At 45.0% G+C, this 27,745-nt stretch overlaps 1 long non-coding RNA gene across 2 annotated transcripts in view; it reads right to left on the reverse strand.

Moving 5' to 3' along the window:
- LOC138581167 (uncharacterized) overlaps positions 1-21,760 on the reverse strand; it is a 104,563-nt gene extending 82,803 nt beyond the window's left edge. Inside the window, exons 1-4 of one of the 2 annotated variants that reach the window (XR_011304460.1) lie at positions 21,653-21,760; positions 21,444-21,569; positions 20,699-21,289; positions 1,232-1,270 (exon numbers count right to left, since the gene is read on the reverse strand). This is a non-coding gene — a long non-coding RNA (uncharacterized lncRNA). The remainder of the gene's footprint in view (positions 1-1,231; positions 1,271-20,698; positions 21,290-21,443; positions 21,570-21,652) is intronic. The other variant, XR_011304461.1, reaches the window with a different exon arrangement.
- Positions 21,761-27,745: the final 5,985 nt, after the last annotated feature.

The raw sequence follows: 27,745 nt of genomic DNA on the forward strand, positions 1-27,745 counted from the left end.
CAGCAGGTGCCTGCAACGGCTGACTCGACTCTTCCTGCCTCCGTCCCTTTCACGTGGAGTTACGGAGCCGGAAGACTCACGTGACAGTTCGATGTCGTGGATGCACATGTGTATGGCTAATTCACATACAGTGCATTGCATTACATCATATGCTTACAAACAACATATGGTGGATTAGATATAGATAGTCACGCGTGGGATATATTTCTAAAAGCAAAGGGATCACTTAAAAAAATGACGCATTTGGCAGCCAGAACGACTGTGAGAGGTCTGTAGGGGGGACCCAAACAAATCCATATTGAGAGAACGAGCAGGATAACAGAAAGCTGATAAAGAGAGGGAGAGATAACGAGAGAGATCTAATTAAACCACCATCAGCTTGTTAAAAAAAATATTTCGTATTGATAATTGAACTACATGTCATCAATGTTTTGTAACAGTCGCATGAATGTAGATTGCACGGCACACTCATCTTTCACCTCTTCCCCCAGCCCTTCCCTCACCACATGCAGTAATACATTTAAATACATGTAATAATGTAGATAGATAGCTCTGCGAGTTGAGCATCTGTTGCAAATATGTGTGCCACTTTCGCATCAAAGGTTTGTATCCCTACAGGGTCTACTGAGCATTTAATTCCTCATGGTGGTCAACAGGATTAGAATTGAGTAGGGGTTGTAAATAGCACCCGTTACTGAAATCACAAGAGGCAATGCTGTTGTAGAGTGCAATAACGGTTGATAGATCAGTTTCAGCAGGGTAATAACAGGTGCTTATGCTATCCGACTGAGTGGTACAGTGATACCATTAGGACATCCAATTCCTGAAAATATGTCTGGGATGAAGTATGAAACAGATCATCGAGCTTGTAGTGATTTTCAGTTGCGCAAAAAATACAAGTTTTCTGTTTTTTCAAATTTGCTGAAAAGTTTCTTAAATACCACGAAAACGTGGAATATGTGTTATCTTACCCAACTAGTAGTCTATTTTAACTAGCCTAGAGGACAAATCAATGGCAATTTCAGATCCTTGTCCATACCGCCAATGTGCCCAATCTCCTTTTATCAGCAACCCCTATGTAAAAGATTATTTTGAATCAGAAGACATAATAATGACTTCATCAAGTATAGCCTATACATGTATTAGTAGTTACATGTCAATATTTTAATTTACTATACATTCTGCTAACTCTACAGATTGTTGCTGCAATACAATATTTATTTTTCCTTACCACAATATCTGGAAATTCATGCCACTCTGCCCTGTTAGGCTGTGATTGAAGAATATGACAAGTTGAAGGTTATCGTTGAAACACTTCCCAATGTCAGAATTACAGACAAACATTATAGAAAGTAAAATAAAGAACATAGGTAGAAGTTGCAATTGACACCATGGCAGCAAAATAATCATGTGCATCTTTAGACACGCCAAATCAAGATAATTATTTCTGTGCTTTGCATACACATCAAAGTTAGATGCCTCTGACAGATTTCCCTCTTCAGGTATGATATGATATGATAGGTTATTTATAACGCGCTTAATACCGAGAGGTTTCTAAGCGCGGAACCGAGGATCGAACTTGTGTTGCTTTGTGTCATCTTGCTTCCAAGGGGAGCACGTTGCCGCTGAGCTATCCTTCCGAGACAAGTGGGAAAGCTCCCAGGCTTTTTCAAGATTTCAGGAGCTCAAGTAAATACATTCTGCATGAAAGTTAGGTCTGCAACCACATGCTAACATGGAATCATAAGCTGTAGATGAAAATAAGCACACACGTGCTTAAAGCAACCTCCATGGAATTATCCCTTAAAGGGCCTACTGGCTTCAGGATTAGAGACACAAATAATATAAAGTTGCCAATTGTCAACCACTCAAAAATCAACCAAAACGGCCGTTAATGTAGAGTATTTTGACTTTAAATGACTGCTATGCCGCTAACCTTGCTTCCTCAGAATTAGGGTTGTTTTAAAAATGCAGCCATTTTGATTAGCTTAGAGGTGGCATCCTATTTTTGAGCCTACATCCTAGAACAGTTCCAATATCTTACCATTCAATGATACATTCCTGACAGAATCAGGATGCCTGCCTCCAAATAATCAGTTTATAACATGTCTTGATACTTTTTTGTCAATATTGCATTGGAATTTTTGAAAGAAAACAGAAATTATTTTTATGATACACTTTATATTTACTGCAATGCATCCATGCAGATTCCAGGAGGATAGCTCAGGGGCAAACGTGTTTGTCTTGGAAGCAAGACAGTGCATAGCAATACAAGTTCGAATTCCGGGCTTGTGCTTAGAAACTGGTCCCCGGTATTAAGCGTATTATAAAAGAACAATTATAATCTGGTGGCAGGGATGCTGCCTGTTATAAAGTGGAGGCTGGGCTCGAGCACAGAAAAAGTCATATGCTATTAAAAGCTGAGTATAGTGGTACATGGTGATATGAAGTAATTTGCCAAAACCGTATTTGCTGCTGCTGCTGCTAAAACATAACTGTCTACCTAATTTGGCTTTCACTTTTGGCTGAACAGGTGAGACTGCGCCCACAGTCGGTTGTTGCACCTCCTGCAGAAATCTGCGTGCAAGCAACATCACCTGTCATTTATTGTTTGATATAGTTAATTATTTTATTAAGCATGATGTGAAAAAACGTGATATTATCCCAAAAAATAAACTTACTTTAAATTACAGAAATCAAGTTGGTGATTTTAAGTTTGAGAAAATAATTGTAGGCAGCCTTCTTGAGTCACTTAGAGCTGTGAATGGCCCTTCATCTCCCTGGTAATTTTTGGTTTCATGTCTGTGGGGCATAGACCATTGTCCAGGGCAAGCAGACAAAGCCTGGCCAGAAGGCTAATCTCTCTGAGGTTGCTGCCGCACATTTAGAGTGAAACACCCCCTCCACACCCCCAACGTCCCCAGTCCCTCAGGTCCCAGTGGTGTTTAACACTACTGGCAAGGCCTCCTTTCTAGGGGGGCCAGAGGGTGGCCTTGGGGGAGCCTGACCCCCTGCTAGAGCCGGCCTGTTAGAGAGACATCTGTTGCAGGCCTCGTACCTTTCGAACTGCACTGACAACAAAAGGGGCAGCTACTCTTATGAAATTATTTGTGCCTCCAGTGAGGACTTTGACACTTGTCCCAAGCAGGGGAAACTGTTTTTCTCGGGTGGAATCTGGAAAAGTCCACTTCAAATAGGCCCAGAAAGACAAGGGGGGGATTAGCTTAAAGGGGATACTTACCAGACTGTCGGATCTGTAATAGACAGGGATGAGGGGAAGTCCAGAGTAAGCAAGAGGTGCAAAGAAAAAGTGTCTCACTAGCTTGGAAAATACTTTACAGCACTTCCTTTCTAAACACCTCCTGCTCACCGACTTCCTGCAAACTTAAGACTCTGGATATGATACAGCAATCCAGAGGCATTTGTTAAAATGACAGTGATAGGCTCTTGGCACAAGGCTTGTAAATGGACCAATCGGCTGTCATGATGATTTCACTACTTGAGAAATGGTAATCCCTCATTCTGTTGATCAATCATGTATATCTTTTGGAAAGAACATTAAAAGCAGTTCAAAATCGCTTCCATATTGTGAAAATAAGTATTGCAGAATGGTGTAAGAGTCTTCCCTTAGCAACCACTAAGGTATAATTTAAGAAGAGGGGACCCCATGGAAGATCAAGGCCTGTCTGCTGCTGCTGGTACCCAGGAATCTCACGGCCCTGTTTTGTGTCACACGCCTACCCCAAGTAACTCTGGCATACTCCCTGACCAGAGTTCCAGAGGTAGGCCCTAGCAGAAGACAGAGATCTGCCCCAAGCTCGTTTCTTTGAAAAACGAGCGACCTTGAGGGAGGTAGAGGAGCTAAGCGCTCGATAGGGGAGGTATTTACAGAGGGACCGCTGAAGGTATTTTTGACTCAGGCCCCAGAAAGCCTTGTGGACAATGCAAAGGGTTTTGAATTTTAACCTTGCATCCACTGGGAGCCAATGGAGAGATTTCAGGGCTGGAGAGATACGATCCCAGGGCTTGAGGCCAAGGACAAGTCTCACTGTCCTGTTCTGGATGAGTTGCAAAGGGCGGAGAGTAGAGGCAGGTAGATTTAGAAAGAGGCTGTTACAATAGTCCAACCTAGAGAGACCCAGGGCTCTGGAGACAGTGAGCTTCTGGGGGAATGAGAGGAAAGGCAGAGTACCTCTGAGGAGGGGCAGTAGGAATTTTGACTTTTTAGAGACATCAGAGATGTGGGCAGAGAAGGAAAGCGTTGAATCAAAGATCACCCGAGGTTCTTAGCCTCGCAGGTGGGGGTAGGAGGAGGGGCAAGGGAGGCCGGCTAGAGAGTGACAGGCATCAGCGTAATTATAGGGTGGGACAGGGGGACAAGTCCCCCCAACTTTTGTGGCATGCCAAATTGTCACCCCCATCTTTTGGCAGGGGCAGGGCAGGGCCGTGGGGCCACATTGCAGCTGCTGCATAAATTATGTAATTGGGCAGTGCAAGCCTGGCTGTCCATTACATAAAGCGGGCAGGAAAGGATACCACGCTCATCTCAGTTCCACTCCCTGGCTGGTGGCTGACTCAAAGTCAGCAGCCACTGCCAGGGTGCTGGACTGGGTGGAATTTATAGTATTCATTGATAGCATTCATATGTTCGCATTTAGTGTGTTAAATAACATTTTCTTTTAGTTGGGAGAATGCCTTTGTCAAAAGATGCAAAAGGTTACCATTTCACATTATCTTTTGTTATGATTCAGTCTTGAAAGACAGCCTACAAGCCACTCTTTATAATTTTGTGGAATTTCATTCTGGTATTCGTAGTCTTTAAGATGGGATGAAAATAACACATTTGTACTCTTATTTTTTGACATATTTCAATAAGGATTCCTATACTGCTGGAGTACTTTAATTAGGATGTGTGTACTATATTAAACAGATTATTGCTGAAAGCCAAACGTCATGGTGAGGAGGGGAAAGGATCAGAGGGCACATTGGTTGTGATGAATTACCAGGTCCATGGATGTGGGAAGAGAGGTTGCTGGACTGATGATGTTCTCCCTGGTCCTGTGTTGATTTTCAGGGTTCAAGTTGAGAATACATGTGGGTTGACTGCGTCCGCTCACTTTTTGCACAGTGCCGACTCCATCCCCCTTGGGTGTTTTTGAGGCCAGCATGCAGAAATGCTTGTTTGCTAAAGTTTTCACACACGAGAATTTGAACCCACAAAACCACATGAAACCCCAAAGCACAAATCTTGTATTGGTATTTTGCTTTCCATAGAATATTTCAATATAGATTTTTGGGTTAAAAGGTGCGCACCTTTTTACACTCTGCCAGCAGTGTTCTATGAAAATCTCCTCTAGCTGTTTTTTTCTCTGGGTATTGATGATTAATTTTGTAAAAGACAATGTTCATTTCTATTTAGAATTTTCTTGCATTAGGAAAGGCCAGTTGAATTAAATGCGCGTATTTCACTGTAGGACAGTGGTCTTCAAACCTTTTTGGCCTGGGCCCCCCTGAGCAAAATTTGGGCAGGCCGGGCCCCCCCAAAAGTGCCAGATGGACAGTATGTAGAAATGGCTATGAACGTTTGCGCGTCGTCACCGCACCCAACTCCCAGTACAGACCGTGGGCTCTCCCCACCCTGCTCCCACCACTGTCCCAGTGCTCCCGCCCATTCTACTCCCACCACAGTCCTATAACACAAGCGTACACTTCTGCAGGGGCTTGCGCGTGGCTGCTAAAATGCCCCGCTCTTGGTTGGTCTGCCCGTATGTGCGAGGAGGCGCAGGAGCACCCTCTCGCACATACATACATGCAGTGCCCCAGCCAGCATTTCCAATGAGCTATGCAAGGCTGGCGAAGCAAAACGCCCCCAGCATTGCATGGCTCAGTGACCATGTGCGGCTGGGGAACTGAACTGTCAAAGGCAAACAGTGTTTCCCTTTGACAGTTCAGCCAGCCCAGGAGCACTCCCTCAGTTGGAAAAAGCAGTTGAGGCAGTGTTCAGTGTTTCACTGGGCTGGCTCCTCTGCCCCTCCATAATGGGTGAAGGGGCCAGAGGGTGAACGCCCCTTCACCCATTATGGATGAGCCGCCAGGCTTGGACTGGCCTATAGGACAATAGGGCGATGACCGTACACAAAAATGCGAAATGCTAGTGTAGGCCAGTAAAAATGGGCCACTTTTATGGCCAATGTGGGCCCATTTTAGGAGTTACTTCACTATGCAGCTAGTAGTTTTGACCATTGTTGCTGAATAAATATTCTTTAAATATCACAATTTGTTTACATTTGAACAGAAAACACCCCCTTGGGTACTATTCAAACAGTCTGTGACTAAATGACTGAATATCCATTTGGAACTGCTGGCCACTTTTTCGTTGGTGCCTAGGGACGTTTTATGGTCCAGTCTGACCATGTGAGCTGCCCCTGCCCATTTCCTCCAACCTACATCACATTTTGAAGACCTCTGCTGTAAGATATGTTCAGTCCCTGTGCGTATGTTAATGAACCCCCACACTTTTTTCTGGACTTGACACGTATTGATGACATTTGAAGACCTGCGTAATTGCTTACTCCAACTGCCTTAGTACCTTTCGGGTATATAGGATTTGTTAAGATTGCACTGTCCTGCAGCAAAAGCACTTTGCCCTGTCTGGCCCAGGACCAATCCCTGCCCTTGCATCCTTGGAATGTGCAGTCGCCTTAGGTATGTTTGGATTACTTAACAGTGATCTTAATTACTCTTTGCCTTGCTCTTCCTCGTCACAGTATTTTCTTTTGAGATCCCCATCTCTACAAATGATTCAGCTCACTCGGTCGGCTACTCCAAAATAAGCCCCACTCCTGATATTGCTACAACCATAATATTAACAGTTACAATTCAAATATTGAACATCAGTTTATCTTATCCCTACGGATATTAATGATGAATGTTTTTACATCATTTTCTACGAGGGGACCCACACATCTTTTGCCAACGAGGGCCCCGCAAATCCTAGGACTGGCCCTGACTGCGGCTGACCTGCTAGTGAGGGGCTACATTTTTGAGACTGCGGGAGTCGCCAGGAGAGGGGCAAACTTTGTGGTGCATCTGCATATTCTAATGAGACTATTCTAGTCAGCTTAAATGTTAAACGCTGTTGACTCTCTGTGTCAGAAACACACACTTACTTAAGAATTGTGAGAATGAGCTGCCTTCCGTCTCCCATGTCCTGCTCAGTACGACGTCCTTTCATCACAGGATGTTTTTTCACAGGGTTTTTTACCACAGATTTCTTTTAAAAAAAAATCATCAAAGTTTTTGGGGGGGTTAAAAAAATTATATAAATTGGATGTGGGTGTACGGGAATATTAAAAAAATTAAAGGGGATGGGGTGTTTGGGGGGTAACCCCCCCAAAAATAAAAAATAAATTCGATGAGTTTAAAAAAAAAAAATCTGTGGTCAAAAATCCTGCGAAAAAACATCCCGCGATGAAATGACATGGAACCGTCCTGCTCACTCCCCTGACATGCAAGTACCGAGTCGCTCATCATGATTTCAATTGCTTAAAAATGTATGTATACAAATTCAGGTGCTAACAATGAAATGTGCTAAATTATTACTAATTGCCTGGCCTTTGTTAAAAGTGCACCCCTCCCCCCAAGCACTGTTTGTCAGGTCCTGTCCTGCTATGGCATTGTAGTTCAGCCAGGTCAAGTCAACGTAGCCCAACATTTCGGGTGTCAGGGCCAGGGGGGATAAAGCATAGTCTGCTCAATGGCTGTTGCGCCACTGTTTGCATGTGTTATTGTGTATGTAATGTACAAATGAATGTTGGGGGCACACACTGCATTGCAATGGAGGTGCTGGGTGCATGTGTGTGTGAGTAGGTGAGTGTGTACAAGCCTATCTTTATTGACTTTTGTGTCTGAATGAATGATAAATAATGCACGGTTTGTTTGTTCTGGGTGGAATGAAGTTTGTGAATGTTATGCTGTTGGGTCACTAGGTGGGTGGCAGGCTTGAATGAAGATGTGTGGAGGCCCATTTTCAACATCATGGTTCGGGGCCCCCTGATTAGAGCAAAAACAGACTGAGGCACCCGTGGGGTGCATACATTACAAGGGGAGTTTTTGGCGCTGCACACGGCCAGCGAGTGGCCGTGGGGGGCAGAGCGCCTCCCGGGGGTATTTAAGGGCTCAGGGAAGGTTCGGGAGGCAGGTGACGGTTAGGACTTGGTGATTGTCAGTCCGGGTCACCTGCTCCCGAGCCTTCCCTGAGATAGCCAGGCCTAGTGTGTGGGCGAGTATAGTGCAGGTGAGGCAGGGTAGGGTTTAGTGGGATTAGGAGGTTAGGTTTTTAGGTATAAAAAAAAAAAAAAGATATAAAAGAGGAATCATTTTATTTACATTCAAGGGTGCCGTAAATAAGACACCCCTAGTTTCTTACCTGCGTGTTGGGGCGGGTCGCGGTCGGGAGCGTTTTCTGTGTGTTTCGGGGGCCGGGCGGGCGTCTCTGCACGGCTTGGGGGTGGGTGGAGGAGTTTGTATTTTTCTTTTTCTTTGCGTTTGGGGGGGAGCGGGATTTGTCGCGGGCTTGTCTGGTCTCCGGGACCCCGCGTGCGGCTGTGGTGCGGGCCGTCGGCTTCTTCGCCTGGAGCGGCGCGCGTTGGCGTTCCACTGAGCGAGAGGCACGGTCTTTCTTAAAGGGACCGTGTCTTATTTTTATTGCGGGTGCGTTAAGGTTATGCATCAGGCAGGGGGCAGTGTGATAATTTTTGTATCTAAGTAGATTTTATCTGGGGGTTTTATTTTTGGTTTAAATTTTATACGGTGGTTCTTTTTGCTAGGGGGTGCTGTTTAAGGAAATTGTTATTAGGGGTTTATAAAAAAAAATTAAAAAATAATTTTCATTTTTTTTAGGGTAATAATTATTTATTATCCTTATATAGTATTATAAGGTATTTTTTACTTCTTTATTAGTTCTTTATAGCAATTTATTTTATTGGGGTTGCCAGCTTACAAGTACATTCCAAGGGTAGGTTCTGGCTCGGGGGCTTAGCTAGTTAGCTTCATAGGGCGGAGTATTAGTGCACTCTAAGAGGAGTAGTGCACTATGGTGGGACAGGGAGCTAGTGAGAAGGGTATGGTTGATGCTAGGGCGTTGAGCGAGGCCCTTGAAATTATTAGCCGGGCGTCTAAGGCCCAGCTGGAGGGGGCGGTGGAGGAGGTCACAGGTGAGAGGGAGGTAGGTGGGGCAGGCTGCAGCGTAGAGCCGCGGCTGTTGGGGCTCTCGCGGCAGTGGTGGCTTGCACCCCCGCGGCGGGGAGAGGGGAGGTATGGGAATCCAGGGGAAGGAGGTTGAGAAGGGAGATAGATAGGAGGGCGTCTGAGGGAGAGATGATTTCGGGTGGGGAGCCAGTGAGGGAGGGAGTGATTAATAGCCCTAGGGAAGATAGGAGTGCGCAGATGGAGAGGGCTCTTGGGAACCCGAGCGGGGCGAGTGAGGGGGTACAGAGGGGGATGGCAGGGCAGAGGGGAGGAGGGGGAAAATACTTGCAGAAGAGTACAGGAGGGAGAAGGAGGGAGAGGTCCCCATCAATTGAGGAGGTTAGAGTGGGGCGCGGAACGGCCCCCATGGGTGGGAGGATTGAGGGTGGAGGGCGCTGCGCAGCCCCCGCTGGTCAGAGGGAGGTTGAGGGTTTTAGTACGGCCCCGCCTCGATCAGCACAAGGAGAGCCTAGAGGGTGCAGCACAGCCCCTAGCAATGAGGATTACAGGGTGGAGGACGGAATGCCTCGCCCGAGAGAAGAGGACCAGGCAGGGGTCCCCCCGGCCCCGTCGAGAAGACGTCAAAGGAGTGATGGGGCGTACGCCCCGGGCTCGCAAGAAGAAGATCATCTCAACTCGGGCATGAGCTCGCATCAGCAGTGGTATTTAAGGGATGATGAAGTTGGATTGGAGGAATATGTGGGGCAATGGGAGGTAGAAGGTTATAAATCGGCAAGGGTACGGGGGGAGGAGAAAAGAAGCTTGAGGTGGGATATGGAAAGGCAGGTGCAGGGGGGTAGAGGGGTAGGGGGTCGGGGAAACTATTGGCTGGGTGAGTCTGTTGACATGTTTTGTCCCCGCAGTAGGAGCCCTCTAAGAAAGGAGATGAGGAGCATCGGGGTGGACGCCAGACCACAGACGGCAGGCGTGGAAAGAGGTGAGCAGGAACGGGAATGGTCATCTGCATGGCAGAGAGGGGTCACAAGAAGGGGGACAGGGGATGAAGGGTCTGGACTGCAAGGTGTAAGGAAAGAAGTTGGTGTGCAGGCCATTGGAGCCGCAGGGGCTGGGAAGAGCATTTGCTCAGTGGAGGTCCAAACGGACAAGGTGGTGGAGCCATTGGTGCTCGAAGTGCAAGCTGGGAAAGATAAGGAGGTGGAAGTGAAAGGAAAAGAGAAAAAATTGCCATACATGGGGATAACAAAACCATTAGGGGCGCACTTGATGGCAGCGACCAGGGAGAAGATTCAGGCGGGGGAATTTGTGGATGTCTTTAAATTGCTCCATAGGGAAGTGAGAGCAAAGGAGGGGTCTAAGGAGGAAGAGAGGGAACTGGCTTCACGCCCAAGGGTCCCGGTGACTATTGAGAATTGGACGTCGGCGTTTATCATTTATGCCAGTGTGTATTGTGAAAAATTCCCAGAGCGTTGCGTGGCCCTGCTTAAATATATGGATGTAATAAGGAAGGCTTTCACGAGTTTTGGGGGCTTTGCCTGGGTAAGGTATGATGAGGAATTCAGAGCGAGAATGGCAGAGGACAGTCAGGCGGTCTGGTGGGAGATAGACATGGATCTCTGGCTGCAATGGATGGCCCCAACGAGGCCTGCCCCGACATTGCACACAGCAAGTGGGCTGCCCGTGCCTTTCCGGCCCTTTCTTGGTCGCCCCGCCCATGAGGGAGCGGGGGGAGGAGGTAGAGGGAAGCCCTCGACAGCATGTTGGGCGTTCAATAAAGAAGGCTGCACGAGATGGGTGTGCAAATTTAAACACGAGTGCAGCAGGTGTGCGGGTCGGCATCCGGTTACAGATTGTTTTCAGGCAGGGGACAGTGGGTCAGGGCGAGGAGCGGGGCAAGTAGGTGGGGGGGGAAGGACTGCATGCCAGGTAAATTGGGGTGTGCTGGTAGGTCGGGCTCAGTTTATCGTAAAAGGAGGGGGGGCGCAAGGTTTGATGAAAGGTTTTTGGGGGGCAACTTAAAGGGGGTAGGAGAAGGGTGAGGAGGAAGACGCGTAGGTAGGGGAGGGCCGCAGGGGGGATGTAACGGTGGAAATTGTTAAGGGGTGGTAGCTGTCGTTTGGAGGGCATGGACGACGGTGATGAAGCCCTCACGCTTGCCGCACGACAAGGTGAGTAGGTTTCAGGCTGCATGGACGGAGGTACGGGAGCGCCTCTGGTGCAGCAAGGGGAAGTGATGAGATGGGTCTGCATGGACGGGGGGTGCACTAGGGCCCCTGGTGCAGCTGGGGGGAAAAAGTGGAGCAGCGAAGCAAGGTGCTGGAAGAGGAATTTATGTGGAATGGACTGCATGGACGGGGGCGCAGGTTTGGCCCCTGGTGCAGCGGTGGAGAGGAGTAAGGCAGAAAAGGGGCCTGCATGGACGGAGGTGCACTAGGGCCCCTGGTGCAGGTGGGAAACAGGTGGTAATGGATGCAAGGAGCTTGAGGATTAGTTATATGGAAGGGACTGCATGGACGGGGGTTCAGGTTTGGCCCCTGGTGCAGTGGCGAGAGGAGTAATAAACTAAAGGGCCTGCATGGACGGGGGTGCACTAGGCCCCCTGGTGCAGGTGGGAAACAGGTGGTAATGGACGCAAATAGCTTGAAGATGGTGATAGGGAAGGATCTGCATGGACGGGGGCGCAGGTTTGGCCCCTGGTGCAGCGGTGGAGTGGAGTAAGGAAGAAAAGGGGCCTGCATGGACGGGGGTGCACTAGGGCCCCTGGTGCAGGGGGGAAACAGGTGGTAATGGACGCAAGGAGCTTGAACATTGTGATATGGAAGGGACTGCATGGACGGGGGCGCAGGTTTGGCCCCTGGTGCAGTGGCGAGAGGAGTGATAAAGTAAAGGGCCTGCATGGACGGGGGTGCACGTGGGCCCCCGGTGCAGGGGGGGACAACGCAGGACTGTAAAGCAATAAACTGGGCACAACAAGTGGAACAAATGGTTTTTGCTTGTAGGGGAGCTGTTTGCGACTTGTTTTACGCGGTTATTGTTTGGGGGCTTTTAGGGTTTTTGAGTTGGTCGGGGGAAAAGGGGGGGTAGGGGGACTGCAACGGGAAGATGTTCAAATTACAGAAGAAGGTTTAGACATCAAGATTAAAAGGTCTAAGACGGATCAGAGGGGAAGGGGCTCTTGGGTTCGGCTGGGTCGAGGGAGCAAGGTCTTATGCCCAGTTCCAGGTGCTAAGGGTATTGCGGAAGGCGCTGGTGGCAGTGGGAGAAAAGGCAGAGGATTTTGGGACTCATTCCTTTAGGATGGGCGCAGCATCTGAGGGTAACAGGTGGGTTTTTTCAGAAGACAAGGTGAAAAGATTGGGGCGTTGGAGGTCTGGGAAATACAAGGGGTACGGCAGGGAGTTTGATAATGGGGAATGTTGAAAAGGTGGAGTAGGACTTTGTGGGCCAACTGTTGTTGTTGAAATATTTATGACTTGTCAGTGATTTTATAATTTCTTTTTCAGATGCTGCGCGAAAGAAGGGGGAGTTGGCGCAAGTTTTGATTTGTTGGCCATTCAATGGTTAAGTGGGCTGGGAAAGAGGTGGAGAAAAGGGTGTTTGGAAGGTAACGGGGGTGCAGTTACAAGGAAGTGGTGGTGAGATGGCACGGGTTGGGGGGCCTGCGGTGGGATCAGCTGCTTCCTATATTGGCAGGGAGGAGGGAACGCTTGGGGTTCCAGAGGTGGTGATTATGCATGCAGGGGAGAATGACCTGGTGAGAGATACCGGGTTGGCTCTGCTAAGGAAAACGAAGAGGGACTTAGTGTGGGTGCGGGAAATGTGGCCTCAAGCAGTGGTGGTATGGACTAAGTTGTTGCCGCGATGAGTGTGGAGGGGAGTGAGAAGTGGGGGAGCAATAAGGCGGGCCAGGAAGGGGATAATCAGAGAAATGGTAACATTTTGTGCCTCGGTGGCAGTGCAGGTCATGGACCATAAGGAAATAGCATATGAGGGTCTCCTTATCGTTAGAGAGGAGGGGGTACACTTGTCCGGTATGGGAATAATAACTACCTGGCGGACTTGGGTTCTTGGCGGGGAGACTGGGTAAAAAGTTGGAGATAAAAAGTTGGGGGGGGGGCAGGGTTTTTCTGGTGCCGGGGGCATGGCCCCTTTTGATGTGGGGGGAGGGAAGCACAATGGGGGAATGACACGGGAAAGGATGGGGTGGCGCTGTTTGCACAAGCAGGTCACCCCGGGGGAACAGGTATTGAGCTTGGAGGGGGATGGCCCCTGGGAGAAAGCGGGACGCCTGGAAAAGGGGCAAGGAGACGGTAGGGTCCAAGGGATAATTAGGGAGGAAATGGGTTATTTAATTATTTAATTGTTGGGGGAAAATGAAAATGAAAATGTGTTAATTTATTTAATTGGTTGTTAAAATGTTTCTTTAGTTTGTTAGGCCATGGAGCCAGTTAAGCGTTTTGATTGTAAGCTTTGGCCTGTCACATTAAAGCGACCTTTTCCACTTTTAAATGAGTCTGGTTTTTTGTGCAGTAAGCCAAAAGGGGGGCCCCGCGGGGAACGCGAAGCGTTTCCCCCCGGGGTGTTTTTGGCGCTGCACACGGCCAGCGAGTGGCCGTGGGGGGCAGAGCGCCTCCCGGGGGTATTTAAGGGCTCAGGGAAGGTTCGGGAGGCAGGCGACGGTTAGGACTTGGTGATTGTCCCGCCCTCCCACCCCGTCATTTTGGTTTTAGGCTGGTGTCTGGTTATGGAATATGGGGGGGTCCATTGTTCATGGGATTGTGCGGGGGGTTTTAGATGACATGGCGAGTTTTTTATGAGTTTTGGGGTCTGTTAGGATGGTAGGGGTTGGTAGTTTTGTGTGACAGGTCAGGGCATTGTGAAAGTTTGTGTGTAATATATGTTGCTGATGTGGCAGGTCAGGCTGGCTGCAGGTCATAGGAAGGGGGAGTTTGGTGTAGAGGGGAGTTTGAAGGGTGTTGAAGTGGGTCGGGGCGCCGGGGGCATGGCCCCTTTTGATGTGGGGGGAGGGAAGCACAATGGGGGAATGACACGGGAAAGGATGGGGTGGTGCTGTTTGCACAAGCAGGTCACCCCGGGGGAACAGGTATTGAGCCTGGAGGGGCATGGCCCCTGGGAGAAAGCGGGACGCCTGGAAAAGGGGCAAGGAGACGGTAGGGTCCAAGGGATAATTAGGGAGGAAATGGGTTATTTAATTATTTAATTGTTGGGGGAAAATGAAAATGAAAATGTTTAATTTATTTAATTGGTTGTTAAAATATTTCTTTAGTTTGTTAGGCCATGGAGCCAGTTAAGCGTTTTGATTGTAAGCTTTGGCCTGTCACATTAAAGCAACCTTTTCCACTTTTAAATGAGTCTGGGTTTTTGTGCAGTAAGCCAAAATGGTGACAAAGATAAGGTTAATCGCTGTCAATTATCTCGATGCGGCCAGGCAGCTAAATGCCCACTGAAGAGCTCTAAACCCTTCTTTGACAGCATGTGGCTGATGTGGAGGAACTAGTGTTTGAAGCCAAAGAGGCGATAACACTTCGGTGTATCCCGTGGGAAGAGAAAATGCAGTTTGTAATGCGAGCATTGCAAAGTGCACATTTTAAGCCCCAGAACTAAAATAGAGAGAAATGAATATAATGTTGTGTTACAAGGCTGAGGACTCACTGGCAATATGGGGACAGGTGCTGGGGGGCCACCCCTGAGGCTCGAGGCCTCTTTAATTTGAAAAGGTTGAAAGGCCCTGATGCCGTCCATGGTGAATGAGTATGAATTTTTAGTGTGTGCGTATGTATGTAGATGTGTGCGCAAGAGGTGCTTGGCAGGTGCAGCACTTGTTTATGTGCATCGAGAAGGCTAGATTCAGACTGGGATTTTGGGGCTGCCAGTCTAGCCCTTTCTTTCTGTGGCATTACTTTATTCTGGACATCTTGATAAAGCAAGCATGGTATGTGTTATTAATTGGCTAGAGAGGCATTTTTTACTGTTGTCAATGCAGTGAATTCTTGTCTTTAAAATGTAATTTTAAAGATACGGCACCAGTCTTATGCAAGTTATAACAGAGCGTCAGTCCGGGATTCTTGTGGTGTCGTAGTTTAGCGTTATCCCTCAGAGCCACCATCCACCCTTCCTGCACCCCACCCCATTCTTTCAGTTGTCATGTCCCCCCCAAAATTTTCAGTAAAGTTACTCCACTGGTGACAGGAAATGAGGGAGAAGGTGTGCCGATAAAGAGGATCTCCGTCTTGCTGGTGTTCAGGCAGAGATTGTTGGCGGCACACCAATCCTGTATGGCAGATAGGCAATCAGAGATGAGAGAAGGAGAAGAAGTGGCCGAGAGAAGCCTGAAAATGAGTTGAGTGTCATCAGTGTATAGAGGTATCCTTTACAAATTGAAATTGAAAAAAGTGCAAACTCAAAAAGTGATGCGTTGATCAAAAGAGTTTCAAGAAATTCCAAGCTTTACACGTTTTGGTCCAACGGACAAATTGGTGAACTTTGTTATTCCTTTTATATGAGAATATAGGCCGGTTAGGAAATAAATGGCTTTAAGTTAGTTTCTTGAATTACAGTTTGTAAACCGGTGTCGACGTACTGAGTTATTGCTTTCAATATGCCTCCAGTACCTGCCACAATAGGGCTAAGAGGGGGTTTTAGTGGATCCCTCGGTACAAGTTAGATTGGGGATACGCACGAAGTGGGAATCACATGGGGTAGCCACGATTGGAAATCTGCTGCAAGGCACCTAGTTTGTACCCTTCTCAGAGCCTTCTGAGCACACAGGTTTACATGGTGGCCAATATCTACTGCACTGTACTATTAGAAATTAGATTATCCGCAGATGGCCTGCGTACAGGGAGCTGAAAGAAAAACATTGTGTAGTGGACACTCTATATGACATATCGGAGGGTGGCCACACTATATCTCGGCTATATGATTTCTTACTCCTTAATAGACCCTCCACCCCCTCGGGTACAAGGAGTAAATGGGAAGCAGATTTAGGAGCCCCTCTTACTGATGCACGCTGGGCTGCGATGCTGGGGTATCATAAAAGGGTGCCGTGGTACTCTAGATTGCAATAGATATAATTGTTGATAACACATAAGGCATACATGACACCCCAGAGGATTTCGAAGGTCCTGGGTGTGGCACCACAAGTATGTCCTAGGTGTAAAGATGCAGATGCCGGGATATTGCATATGTTTTGGGCATGCCCGGTGGTGGGACAATACTGGTGGGAAGTGGCGAGCAGGAAGCACTGGACTGCTTTCCACACCCCAAAAAGGCTAAGCATAGGAACAAATTGTGGGACCTGGCATATATACTGGCCAGACTCACCATGGCATGGAAGTCCATGAAGGGTCCTGATATAGAGGAATGGTGGAGGAACCTAAGGAAATGGGCCAAACAATGGCATGGAAAGGGGCAGCACCGGTTAATCATGAGGACACCAATGCGGGAATCATGAAGTGGGAGGCCTTTCTGGAGGCATTGTTTACCGCTGGGGATGAGGAGGACACTTTGAATGCATTCCACAGTATGGTGGGAGAGGTCTAGATAAAAGGATACGTATTGTATTGATTGAACACTAGAGTTTGGGCAAAGCGGGTTGCAGGGTTTTAGTTGAGGGGAGAGGGGTTGTTGGTGACTGTGCATATCTTGTGTTAAGTGTGCTCAAAAAGTTGGCCAAGACTTGCCTAATCGATTGGTAAATACAGCTTCATCTAAATCTAAATTTCATTTACCTAATTCAGGGATCACCTCAGATCCCTTGGTTTTATGTACGTGCTGTGTTCCTAAACTATTACCAACGAAATACGAAGTCTCAAGATTCTTGTATAATAAAGTTATACATTGGATACGACATGTAAGAGGTTCTGGCTCAGTTAACAGATCTGATATAAAAGAAGGACTGACTTTTAGTTGAAGAATTATTGTCTATTGAATTTAGAACGTTGCATCCGAATGGTTCCTTAAGTTAACTTAGACAACAGTTGAGTATCTTTTCTGATTTACGTGGCTCACCAGGTGGTGATGTCAATCTGCACATAGTTGAGAACCTTATAGTTCTAGACAGACAAAATTTGAATCCTCCATGAATGAATGAATGAATGAGGTTCATATGGTGATTATGGACATATCCATAATTGATTTTGAAGGTCTAACTGCAATGATGCATGAAACACGAGTTGGAGATCCAAATGGAGATGTTTTTAATGAGACATTGGCAACACATATTATTCAAGATGTTGTTACTCACTTTATAACTGATGGCTTTGTTATGCGTTCATGGAAATAGCAGGCTTAAGACTAAAGTGCTGGATCACAAATGGAAACAGTTTGGGGAAGATTCTAGTAAATTCTTCTTCAAGAAATATGGCTAACTGATACAGTCTTTTTGAATGGGAATTTTACTTATTTTGTACCGGCAACTCCAGAAATCAGAGGTGGTACCTTGGGTAGTTAATCATCTTTGTAGCAAACCTCTTTAAAGGTTACTGTTGATGTATTGCTCCAGTCAACAGATAAGCTTCAACTATTGTGTTGTACATTTGTTAATGGCGGTCAAGCACACATTTTTAATTTTTAACTTTTATATTAATATTTCTAAATCGGCATCATCAATTGATGTATTGAAGGATATGTATATGGTAATTAAATCTGATAAACATGTTCAAATATGGGATGTGGTGATAATAGTAGGAGACTTTAATGCTTGTATAGGAACCTCATCAAATGATTTGGACTGTGACGAGTTTGAGACTTGGGGTATACCTAAGTTTGGAACAAATTCTTCCTTTATAACAATCAGGGTAAACAGAATTAGCTTTTTTATTGTAAACTAATACAAGTGTTCTGAATGGTCGTTTTCCATCTATTACCTCTGCTAAAGTTACATTTATAAAGACCACCGTTGGCACCAATCGATTGTGATATTTGTAGATTGAAAGACTGGTGTAAAGTCAAAGTTATCAGATCAGAAAGAGACAATGGGCCTCAATACGACCCTGGCGGACAGCCGTGCCTGCAATACAGGCACGGCTGCTGCTGGAGTCGTTTTTTTCCTGGCGCCCTGGAATGGGCAATTACCAGGGTATTACAACCCCGGCGGACCCGGTAATTGCCCTTTCCAGGGCACCAGATAAAATTCTTCCCCATTCTCATTTGAGCCCCATAGGGCCCAATGGGAATGGGGAAGACGCATGCGGCATGCTGTGCTTGTGGGTGCTGCTCTGCCCGTCAGGTCAGACCTGGCTGGCAGAAAGTCACCCGCAAGCACAACTTGTAGTTTGCCGGTTCGGGAACTATGGTATCGGCAAGCTTACCGGTACCGTAGTTCCCGGACCGGCAAACTTGTAATGAGGCTCAATGTTCCTCTTTCTGTTAGGTTGCTTTCCAAATCCAAATCTAATGACATAAATTCCTTGCAACCGTCGGCTATATCTGTATAAATAAAAGAAACAATAAATGGTCTGAAAAAACGCCAATCTGTTTTCATACATAAAATATATAACAAAGCTAGAAATGGTATTTCCTCATGTCTTTCCGCAGGCCTATTGCCTAATAAAATAATAGGAGCCTTCTGTTTTCTAAATGAGACAATTAGAGGTGTTTTCACTGGCCCATACATGTCGATTTGTGCAAATAGTACACGCAAGACCTGGTTTAAAGAGAAGTGTAAGCTAGCTACGGCTAATCTTTAAGAATTCCAGAAGGTTAAAAACTCATCTAGAACTTAGATCACCACTGTAAGAGCAGATTATCGAGCAAATTTAGACAGGCCCAAGACGTGCTGAAAAGACTCTATGGGACGAGTTACACTGTTACGCCATGTGGTTGCGGCACATACAGGCTCTTAACAGGGTACGGGGGTCCAGCTGAACCGTGTCCAGGAAACAATTAATAGAGCGAGAAATGAAGCCAGTATCTCCTGTATCAGATTTAGTCAGGCAAACGCTGGGGTGACTCCCCACGCTAGGGGATGCCCTTCCCTAATTTGCGTGGCGGGAGGACAGTGCAAGCACTGGCAGGGAAGGCCACTTCAGGAATCCAGGTCCAACAGATGATTTATGGTAGAAGTGAAGATTCTGCAGATAGGTGTAGACAGGGCCAGGGGTACCGGGCAATACCCTACTGGAGATTGTAGCTAGGAAACTCAGGAAGGCCACACGTAAATAGATACTTGGTGACAGGCAGATGAACAGACCAGGAGTGGAGGGCAAGAGGGTTGGAGACAGCAGGACTGGTGAGTAACAGGACTAGAGACAGCAGGGCTGGGAAGTAGCAGGACTGGAGAAGGACAGAGAAAGGCAAGACAGGAGGTAAACAGGAGTAGAGACAACAGAATAGAAAAGGACAATGACGCAGGGCTAGTAACAAAACACTGTGACACTAGTGAGTGAGGCCTGGAGTGTATGCTGTGGTTGCCGTAGCAACCCTCAGCTCCTCCCACACAGCGCATGTGCAGAATGCTGGGATCGGGCATCTGCACATGCGCAGGAAAGCCAAGATGCAGCGGTGTCCACGCACAAAGCGCGCCATCGGTGCGTCCCGGCAGCCACCGCCACTAGGGCTATAGACACAAAGCCAGACCCCCTTGCCCCGGTAAGTGTCTGTGTTCACCACGTCCAATCAGCGTAACACACTGCACTTAAGGCCAAAGACACAAGATTGTTTTGGTGGTTGTTGCAACAGGTTCATCCTTGTAAACTTACATTATATGCACTGCAGGATAACATTCGAAGTCAAAGCTGATCATTTTTGATAGGTTTATGGTAAGCATCCCCTGGACTCTTCGGATAATATAAATATCTCTTGTCTAATGATGATTGGCTAAGGAGCTAACTATAAAGAATTTGGCTACTTGTGTTAGTCACTTAGGTTCTTTAAAAGCTCCTGGTCCTGACAGCTTCCCAGTGACCTATGCAAAAGAAATATAGGCTTTTGTTCCCCTTTATATTGTAGCATTTTATGTACAAGGGTATTTATTACCTGTAGCATAGCTTACTTCAATTATAATTCCTATTTTTTTTAAAAAGTAGCAATGATTCCTTGAAACGCTACAGACCTATTTCGTTGTCAGATATATCATTTACATTATCAGGGACATTTCCTCTAACAAAATTAGTGATCTGGGTCGAAGATAACAAAATACTGTCAGATTTAAAGTTTGGGTTTCACGACTCTTTGGGAACCATGCACCACTGTCTAAATTTGGCCCTGATGGGCATTTATAGACTTGTACTTAGATAGACCTCTCCCCTGGAATAGCCTTAGGAAAATAAGGCACTGCTGATGAAATATTGAGTCTAATGATGCAACTACACACGAAAACAGAGACTTTTGTCTCCTATGGAAAACATAGTGAAAGAACCAGCACATGTTCAGTAGTTCAAGATGTGAAGCAAGGATGTGTTCTTGCACCAACCATCTTTAATCTTTACTTAGTTGTTCTGGAAGATTGCCTGTCAGCGATTAGACGTACCTGTTCCAGGTGTTGACAGTCTTTTGAGAGAAATGGTCTGTGTCTACTGGAACAAACAGAGAAGAGAGTGGGCACCACCATGTATTCAAAAATGTTCAGAATATTCAAGTAAAAATCAAATGTTTCAAAAAAGAATATACATCCAATTGAAAATGAGCTGGCTGTGACAAGTCTGGAGACACCCGGACTTATAATTGCAACACACGCTGGAGACCAAGTAATAATACTGGGTCACACAACCGCTCTCATTTGGGGCCCAAGATGGGCACGTATTTATATCTGATTCACGACAATATGTTCAAGTATCCATAATATACCATACTTCTTAGAAAAAGGAAGATGAGTCTTTCTGATTCATATCAAAAATGGTTTATCCATAGTAGTTCAAACAAAAAGCTATCACTAATAATCCTTAGTGAGGAAGCAGTTGCCACAATCCACATGTATTAGACTAAAAAAGCCAATGCATTTCGGAAATTATTTCCTTCATCAGGGCGAGTCTAATTATATAAATCCAGCAAGCAAGTATATAACATAACAAATGCAAGTATGTAACATAAATTCATATAATGGTGACAATTCAAACGAAACCTACATTGAAAAAAATGAAAGGAAACATACCAATCAGTAGATGTTTCATCATGGGTAAATATCAATAGCAAAAAAGAAAAAAGAAAAAGAAAAATGCCGTAAGTGGTTTATAAGGTAAATAAATGAAACCAAAGAATATTAGGTGTGGGTTTACCTCATTGGTGTGGTCAGTGGTGAAAAACAGAACGTCCTGCGTTCATGCCCACTCAGCAGTGGGTTGTAAATGACATTATGCACAAAGGCATGGAGAAAATCCACTCGTGCTTACAAGGAAACCAATCTGTGGATCATAAAAGATCCAATTAGATACTGTGTTTTACACTCATACTTGGTCAAAGAGAAGGATTGTAATCAGATTCTTACCTTGTAATACACAGAGAGAAACGATCCTCCACTGTGCAGCTGCAGGGCAGTGACTCAGACTGCAGTGTGAAGCCGTTGTCTAGGCAACGGTTCTTTTGTTTAGCATGTGACCACCTCGTTTCTGTGAGATGCAGGTGGTCACAATTAATGATGTAAAATCGGCCAGGGCCCACAAAAATGACAAACCAAATATTTATGGGGCATCATCAATAGGTGCCCATAATTGTGATGATAAAATCTGAAAATAATTAAACATTAGAATAATGAAGATAGAAAAAATACTATCACAGGTCCTGTGGCTGTCTGGTCACAAATACTGCTGTAAAGTCGGCCAGGGCCCCCAAAAATAAAAATGAGGTATTTATAGGGCATCACAAATGGGTGCCCATAATTGTAATAACAAAATCCCAAATTAAATTTTTTTTATGAAAAAAACAAAGTAGTAGTGATAGATTTGTGCAGGTGGTCACAAATAATGATGTAAAATAGGCCAGGGCCCACAAAGATGTCAAACCAAGTATTTATGGGGCATCATAAATAGGTGCCCGTAATTGTGATGATAAAATCCGAAAAAAATTAAACATTAGAATAATGAAGATAGAAAAAATACTGTCACAGGTCCTATGGCTATCTGGTCACGAATACTGTTGTAAAGTCGGCCAGGGCCCACAAAAATTAAAAATGAAGTATTTATGGGGCATCACCAATGGGTGCCCATAATTGTAATGGCAAAATTCCAAATAAATATATGAAATAACAAAGTAGTAAAGATAGAAAAAATACTGTCACAGGTCTTTAAGCTGTATGGACAGCAAGACATAACGAAATTAAGCTAAGGTAATAGTAAGACCATTCAAACGTAGATGAGCAGTTGAAGTACAGTCACAGTGCGTAAGGTGTCGCCCAGGGGCGGCACCTTGGGTCCCAGACGACCGTCCGGGACATGCACTAGGGCTGTTACTAGAATGCTCCAAACATGATTAGACAAAAGGCAACATATGCCAGACAATAATTAAGAAAATAAAGGAAAATAGGCTACATGAGGTAGAGTGATTCGAACAAGTTAAGCTCAACGGCTGTCAACATGTGGAAATGTAAAAAGAACAGTATCCAAATGTTCAGAACATCTTTCACAAATTACTCTGAGCATCATATAGAGTAGCCAATGCAATCAAAAAGTAATAATTAGAGCACAGGGCAAAGAGACCCCTATGTATGAAAACATGTTAAAGTATAAAACTCAAGCACAGAAATAACAGTAGAAACAGTAAAGTCACAAGAGGAACAGTAGAGACCCTTATGTGTGAAAACATGGCAAAGCATACACCTTTAACACAGGCAAAACAGTAGTATCACAATCAAATATAACAGTGGTAATTGATCTCCTCATTCAGACCGCTCGGGACCAAACTACAGAGTTTATCAATCCAAAATGTCTCTCTGCGATTGAGGCGCAGACCTAAATCTTCATGAGGATTATTTCTTGTGAGTACCTCCAGAATCAGAAACTTAATCTGTGAAAGATTGTGATTGTTCAAAGCCCAGTGGCGAGCTACAGCCGAATTAGGGTTGGAATTACGGATACATGACCGGTGTTCGTTCCATCTGATTTTGGCTGCTCTAGTTGACTGGCCGACATAGTATTTTCCGCAAGGACATTTAATGCCATATATGATGTTGGCAGTGTCGCATGTGCCAAATGTCTTCAGGATGATCTTCTTACCTGTGCGTGGATGGAAGATTACATTGCCTTTAATGACGGAATTGCAATTAATGCAGTGTAGGCAGGGAAACGTACCAGTGCGTTGTGTGATAATTTTTTTCAATGGAGGTCTTGTATGTACAAGTTCGTCCCTGAGATTCCTACTCCTCTGGTATGCAAACACAGGTAATTCAGAAAACAAGTTTTGTACTCTTATGTCGTTTTTGAAAATGTTCCAGTGTTTCTTAATTGTTTGTTTGATTTTATTGCTCTGGGTAGAGAATTTTGATACATATACTGGTGATTTAAGGTCCCTTGTTGGTTTCTTAGGAGTGGATAGTAAGGTTTTACGGTCAAGACTGTTGACCCTTTCAACTGCAGAATCCAGTTCTTCTTGATGGTAACCTCTTGCAAGAAATTTCTCTTTCATAGCCAGTTGCTGTGAAATACAATCCTCGGGGTCACTTACAATCTTTTTGACTCGAAGAAGTTGACTAAATGGCAGGTTCCTTAGTAAGCTAGGCTGATGGAAGCTAAGGCGGTGTAGCAGATTACTGCGATCAGTTGGCTTCCGGAAAAGGGTGACTTTACTGTTTCTACTGTTCTTTCTGTGCTTGAGTTGTATACTTTAACATGTTTTCATACATAGGGGTCTCTTTCCCCTGTGCTCTAATTATTACTTTTTGATTGCATTGGCTACTCTATATGATGCTCAGAGTAATTTGTGAAAGATGTTCTGAACATTTGGATACTGTTCTTTTTACATTTCCACATGTTGACAGCCGTTGAGCTTAACTTGTTCGAATCACTCTACCTCATGTAGCCTATTTTGCTTTATTTTCTTAATTATTGTCTGGCATATGTTGCCTTTTGTCTAATCATGTTTGGGGCATTCTAGTAACAGCCCTAGTGCATGTCCCGGACGGTCGTCTGGGACCCAAGGTGCCGCCCCTGGGCGACACCTTACGCACTGTGACTGTACTTCAACTGCTCATCTACGTTTGAATGGTCTTACTATTACCTTAGCTTAATTTCGTTATGTCTTGCTGTCCATACAGCTTAAAGACCTGTGACAGTATTTTTTCTATCTTTACTACTTTGTTATTTCATATATTTATTTGGAATTTTGTCATTACAATTATGGGCACCGATTGGTGATGCCCCATAAATACTTCATTTTTAATTTTTGTGGGCCCTGGCCGACTTTACAACAGTATTCGTGACCAGATAGCCATAGGACCTGTGACAGTATTTTTTCTATCTTCATTATTCTAATGTTTAATTTTTTTCGGATTTTATCATCACAATTACGGGCACCTATTTATGATGCCCCATAAATACTTGGTTTGACATCTTTGTGGGCCCTGGCCTATTTTACATCATTATTTGTGACCACCTGCACAAATCTATCACTACTACTTTGTTTTTTCATAAAAAAATATTTAATTTGGGATTTTGTTATTACAATTATGGGCACCCATTTGTGATGCCCTATAAATACCTCATTTTTATTTTTGGGGGCCCTGGCCGACTTTACAGCAGTATTTGTGACTAGACAGCCACAGGACCTGTGATAGTATTTTTTCTATCTTCATTATTCTAATGTTTAATTATTTTCAGATTTTATCATCACAATTATGGGCACCTATTGATGATGCCCCATAAATATTTGGTTTGTCATGTTTGTGGGCCCTGGCCGATTTTACATCATTAATTGTGACCACCTGCATCTCACAGAAACAAGGTGGTCACATGCTAAACAAAAGAACCGTTGCCTAGACAACGGCTTCACACTGCAGTCTGAGTCACTGCCCTGCAGCTGCACAGTGGAGGATCGTTTCTCTCTGTGTATTACAAGGTAAGAATCTGATTACAATCCTTCTCTTTGACCAAGTATGAGTGTAAAACACAGTATCTAATTGGATCTTTTATGATCCACAGATTGGTTTCCTTGAGTGGCATGAACGCAGGACGTTCTGTTTTTCACCACTGACCACACCAATGAGGTAAATCCACACCTAATATTCTTTGGTTTCATTTATTTACCCTATAAACCACTTACGGCATTTTTCTTTTTCTTTTTTCTTTTTTGCTATTGATATTTACCCATGATGTAACATCTACTGATTGGTATGTTGACTTTCATTTTTTTCAATGTATGTTTCGTTTGAATTGTCACCATTATATCAATTTATGTTACATACTTGCATTTGTTATGTTATATACTTGCTTGCTGGACTTATATAATTAGACTCGCCCTGATGAAGGAAATAATTTCCGAAATGCATTGGCTTTTTTAGTCTAATACATGTGGATTGTGGCAACTGCTTCCTCACTAAGGATTATTAGTGATAGCTTTTTGTTTGAACTACTATGGATAAATCATTTTTGATATGAATCAGAAAGACTCATCTTCCTTTTTCTAAGAAGTATGGTATATTATGGATACTTGAACATATTGTCGTGAATCAGATATAAATACGTGCCCATCTTTGGCCCCATATGAGAGCGGTTGTGTGACCCAGTATTATTACTTGGTCTCCAGCGTGTGTTGCTGTGTCTACTGGAAGCCATTATGCTCACAGAGATTTACAAATGGGAGAACATGTGACCGCCAGACAGTCAGCCAAAGGAAAACCCTTACGGGGTCGAAAAACCTCTGGCAGTTCGGAAGCAGGTTGTAGGATGAATCAGGACTGGATGCCCAGATGTGTGTGGGAGGGTGGAGGGCTCGACAGGCCCTGAAATGGATGCAGGCGAGAAGACAGCACCTTGTTGGTAGAATGCTGAGGATGAAGGCGTGGCCGGACTAGAATGAGAAGCTGGGAGGAAGGCTCAAGGAAGGAACACAAGGATGAAGGAGAGAGGAATAGGGCTTGGAGGTAGTGAATAGGCTGGAAATTAGCAGAAGTCAGGGAAGGAAGCGTCCACAAGGAAGCATTGAGATGCGCCGAGCTAGGAAGCTTGCCTGCTTATAACTGGCTGAGATGTAGAGCGTGCCTGGACAACAGGGTATCGCCATCTTGTGTTGTGCGCATGACGTCACGACGCAACCTACATGACATCCAGCGATCAGCATCTTGGAATGGGCAAGGTACAGCCGAGTCCCGCAGTACGATGCAGTGTCAGGAGTAATCTGTCCCAGTGGGACCAGCGCCGCTCCAGCAGACGTCCGGGTGCATTACACCTACCTGTACACACACACTCGATGTCCCATGAACTAAGTTCATGTGCCCTTGTGGCAGTAAATCATAACACCCGCCCCTCAAGCTGACATCATTAGATGCTTATGCCCCTAGTCACAAAGCCAGTGCACATCTTATTCGAACGTCATCGGTGCCCAATCTATTAACATGTCTCCATGGAACTTCCAAGATGTCTCTTTACTCGATAAGTATCAACAAACCCTTTCTGATAAAACAACATTAGAGTTTCGGCTGCCTTTGTGTCCATCTAGTTCATTCGGTGCCTCCACGGATTCTTTTTGCTCTGTTCAGCTGCGAACAACTACGAGGAATAGAACTGAAAAAAGTATTTACACTAGCTCTAATGGCTTTTCTCTATAAGCGCTTTCAATTTCAATAACGATCACATAATTGACACATGTCTTTGCTAAATCAGATTTACATGGTATATTTACATCAGTTCTTTTTTTCATGGTCCAATGTGAACTTTCCAACTTTGGGCCAATTCCTGTTGTTTTTGTACTATGGTTTTTTATAACATGTCTGTTTCTTCTCATAATTTTCTTACACATGACATTTTCAAATGAAACATCAATTCATTATTTTTCCAAAATTACTAATAATTTTTTTTCTCCCAAAGTTGATTTTCTACTTCAATCCTCAATAATTATGGCTTCCATTGAATCGTACATTTACAAGCCAGACTATACCGAAGAGGAAATGGTTGAGAGAGAAAGTAGCCGAAAACATGGTGAATCGAGTGAAAGTCGTGATGATCGCTCTACGAATCCTGTAGCCTTGTTGCATGGAAGACATTTCCACTTGGTGTACCTGGTGTACCTGCCTTCAGTGTGAGGTCACGCCAACTTTGGTGGACAACAGTTATTGCCTAGAAAACTCTGGCTGCTTGGCCTACATAGCCGAAGAAGAGACTCCACCACTACGCGTTACCCATCTGCATAACTTCAGGGCATCCTGCCTTACAACATCCGTGTTGAGAATGCTGATGGTGCAGATGCACAAACCTACTGCAACTGTTCTCCCTCGTGCTCCTAGTAATGAGTAAGCATGTGTCTATACATTTTTTCTGTGACAAACTTGCACTATGGTCTTTTATGTTGTTTTCCTAGTCCATAATGATATCATGGGTTCACTCACAATATATATATTGGAAAATGTATTGTTCTTTGTTCATGCCAAATGATT

Source organism: Ambystoma mexicanum, chromosome 3p, assembly GCF_040938575.1.
Source record: "Ambystoma mexicanum isolate Mex_15411 chromosome 3p, UKY_AmexF1_1, whole genome shotgun sequence".
Lineage (NCBI taxonomy): Eukaryota > Metazoa > Chordata > Amphibia > Caudata > Ambystomatidae > Ambystoma > Ambystoma mexicanum.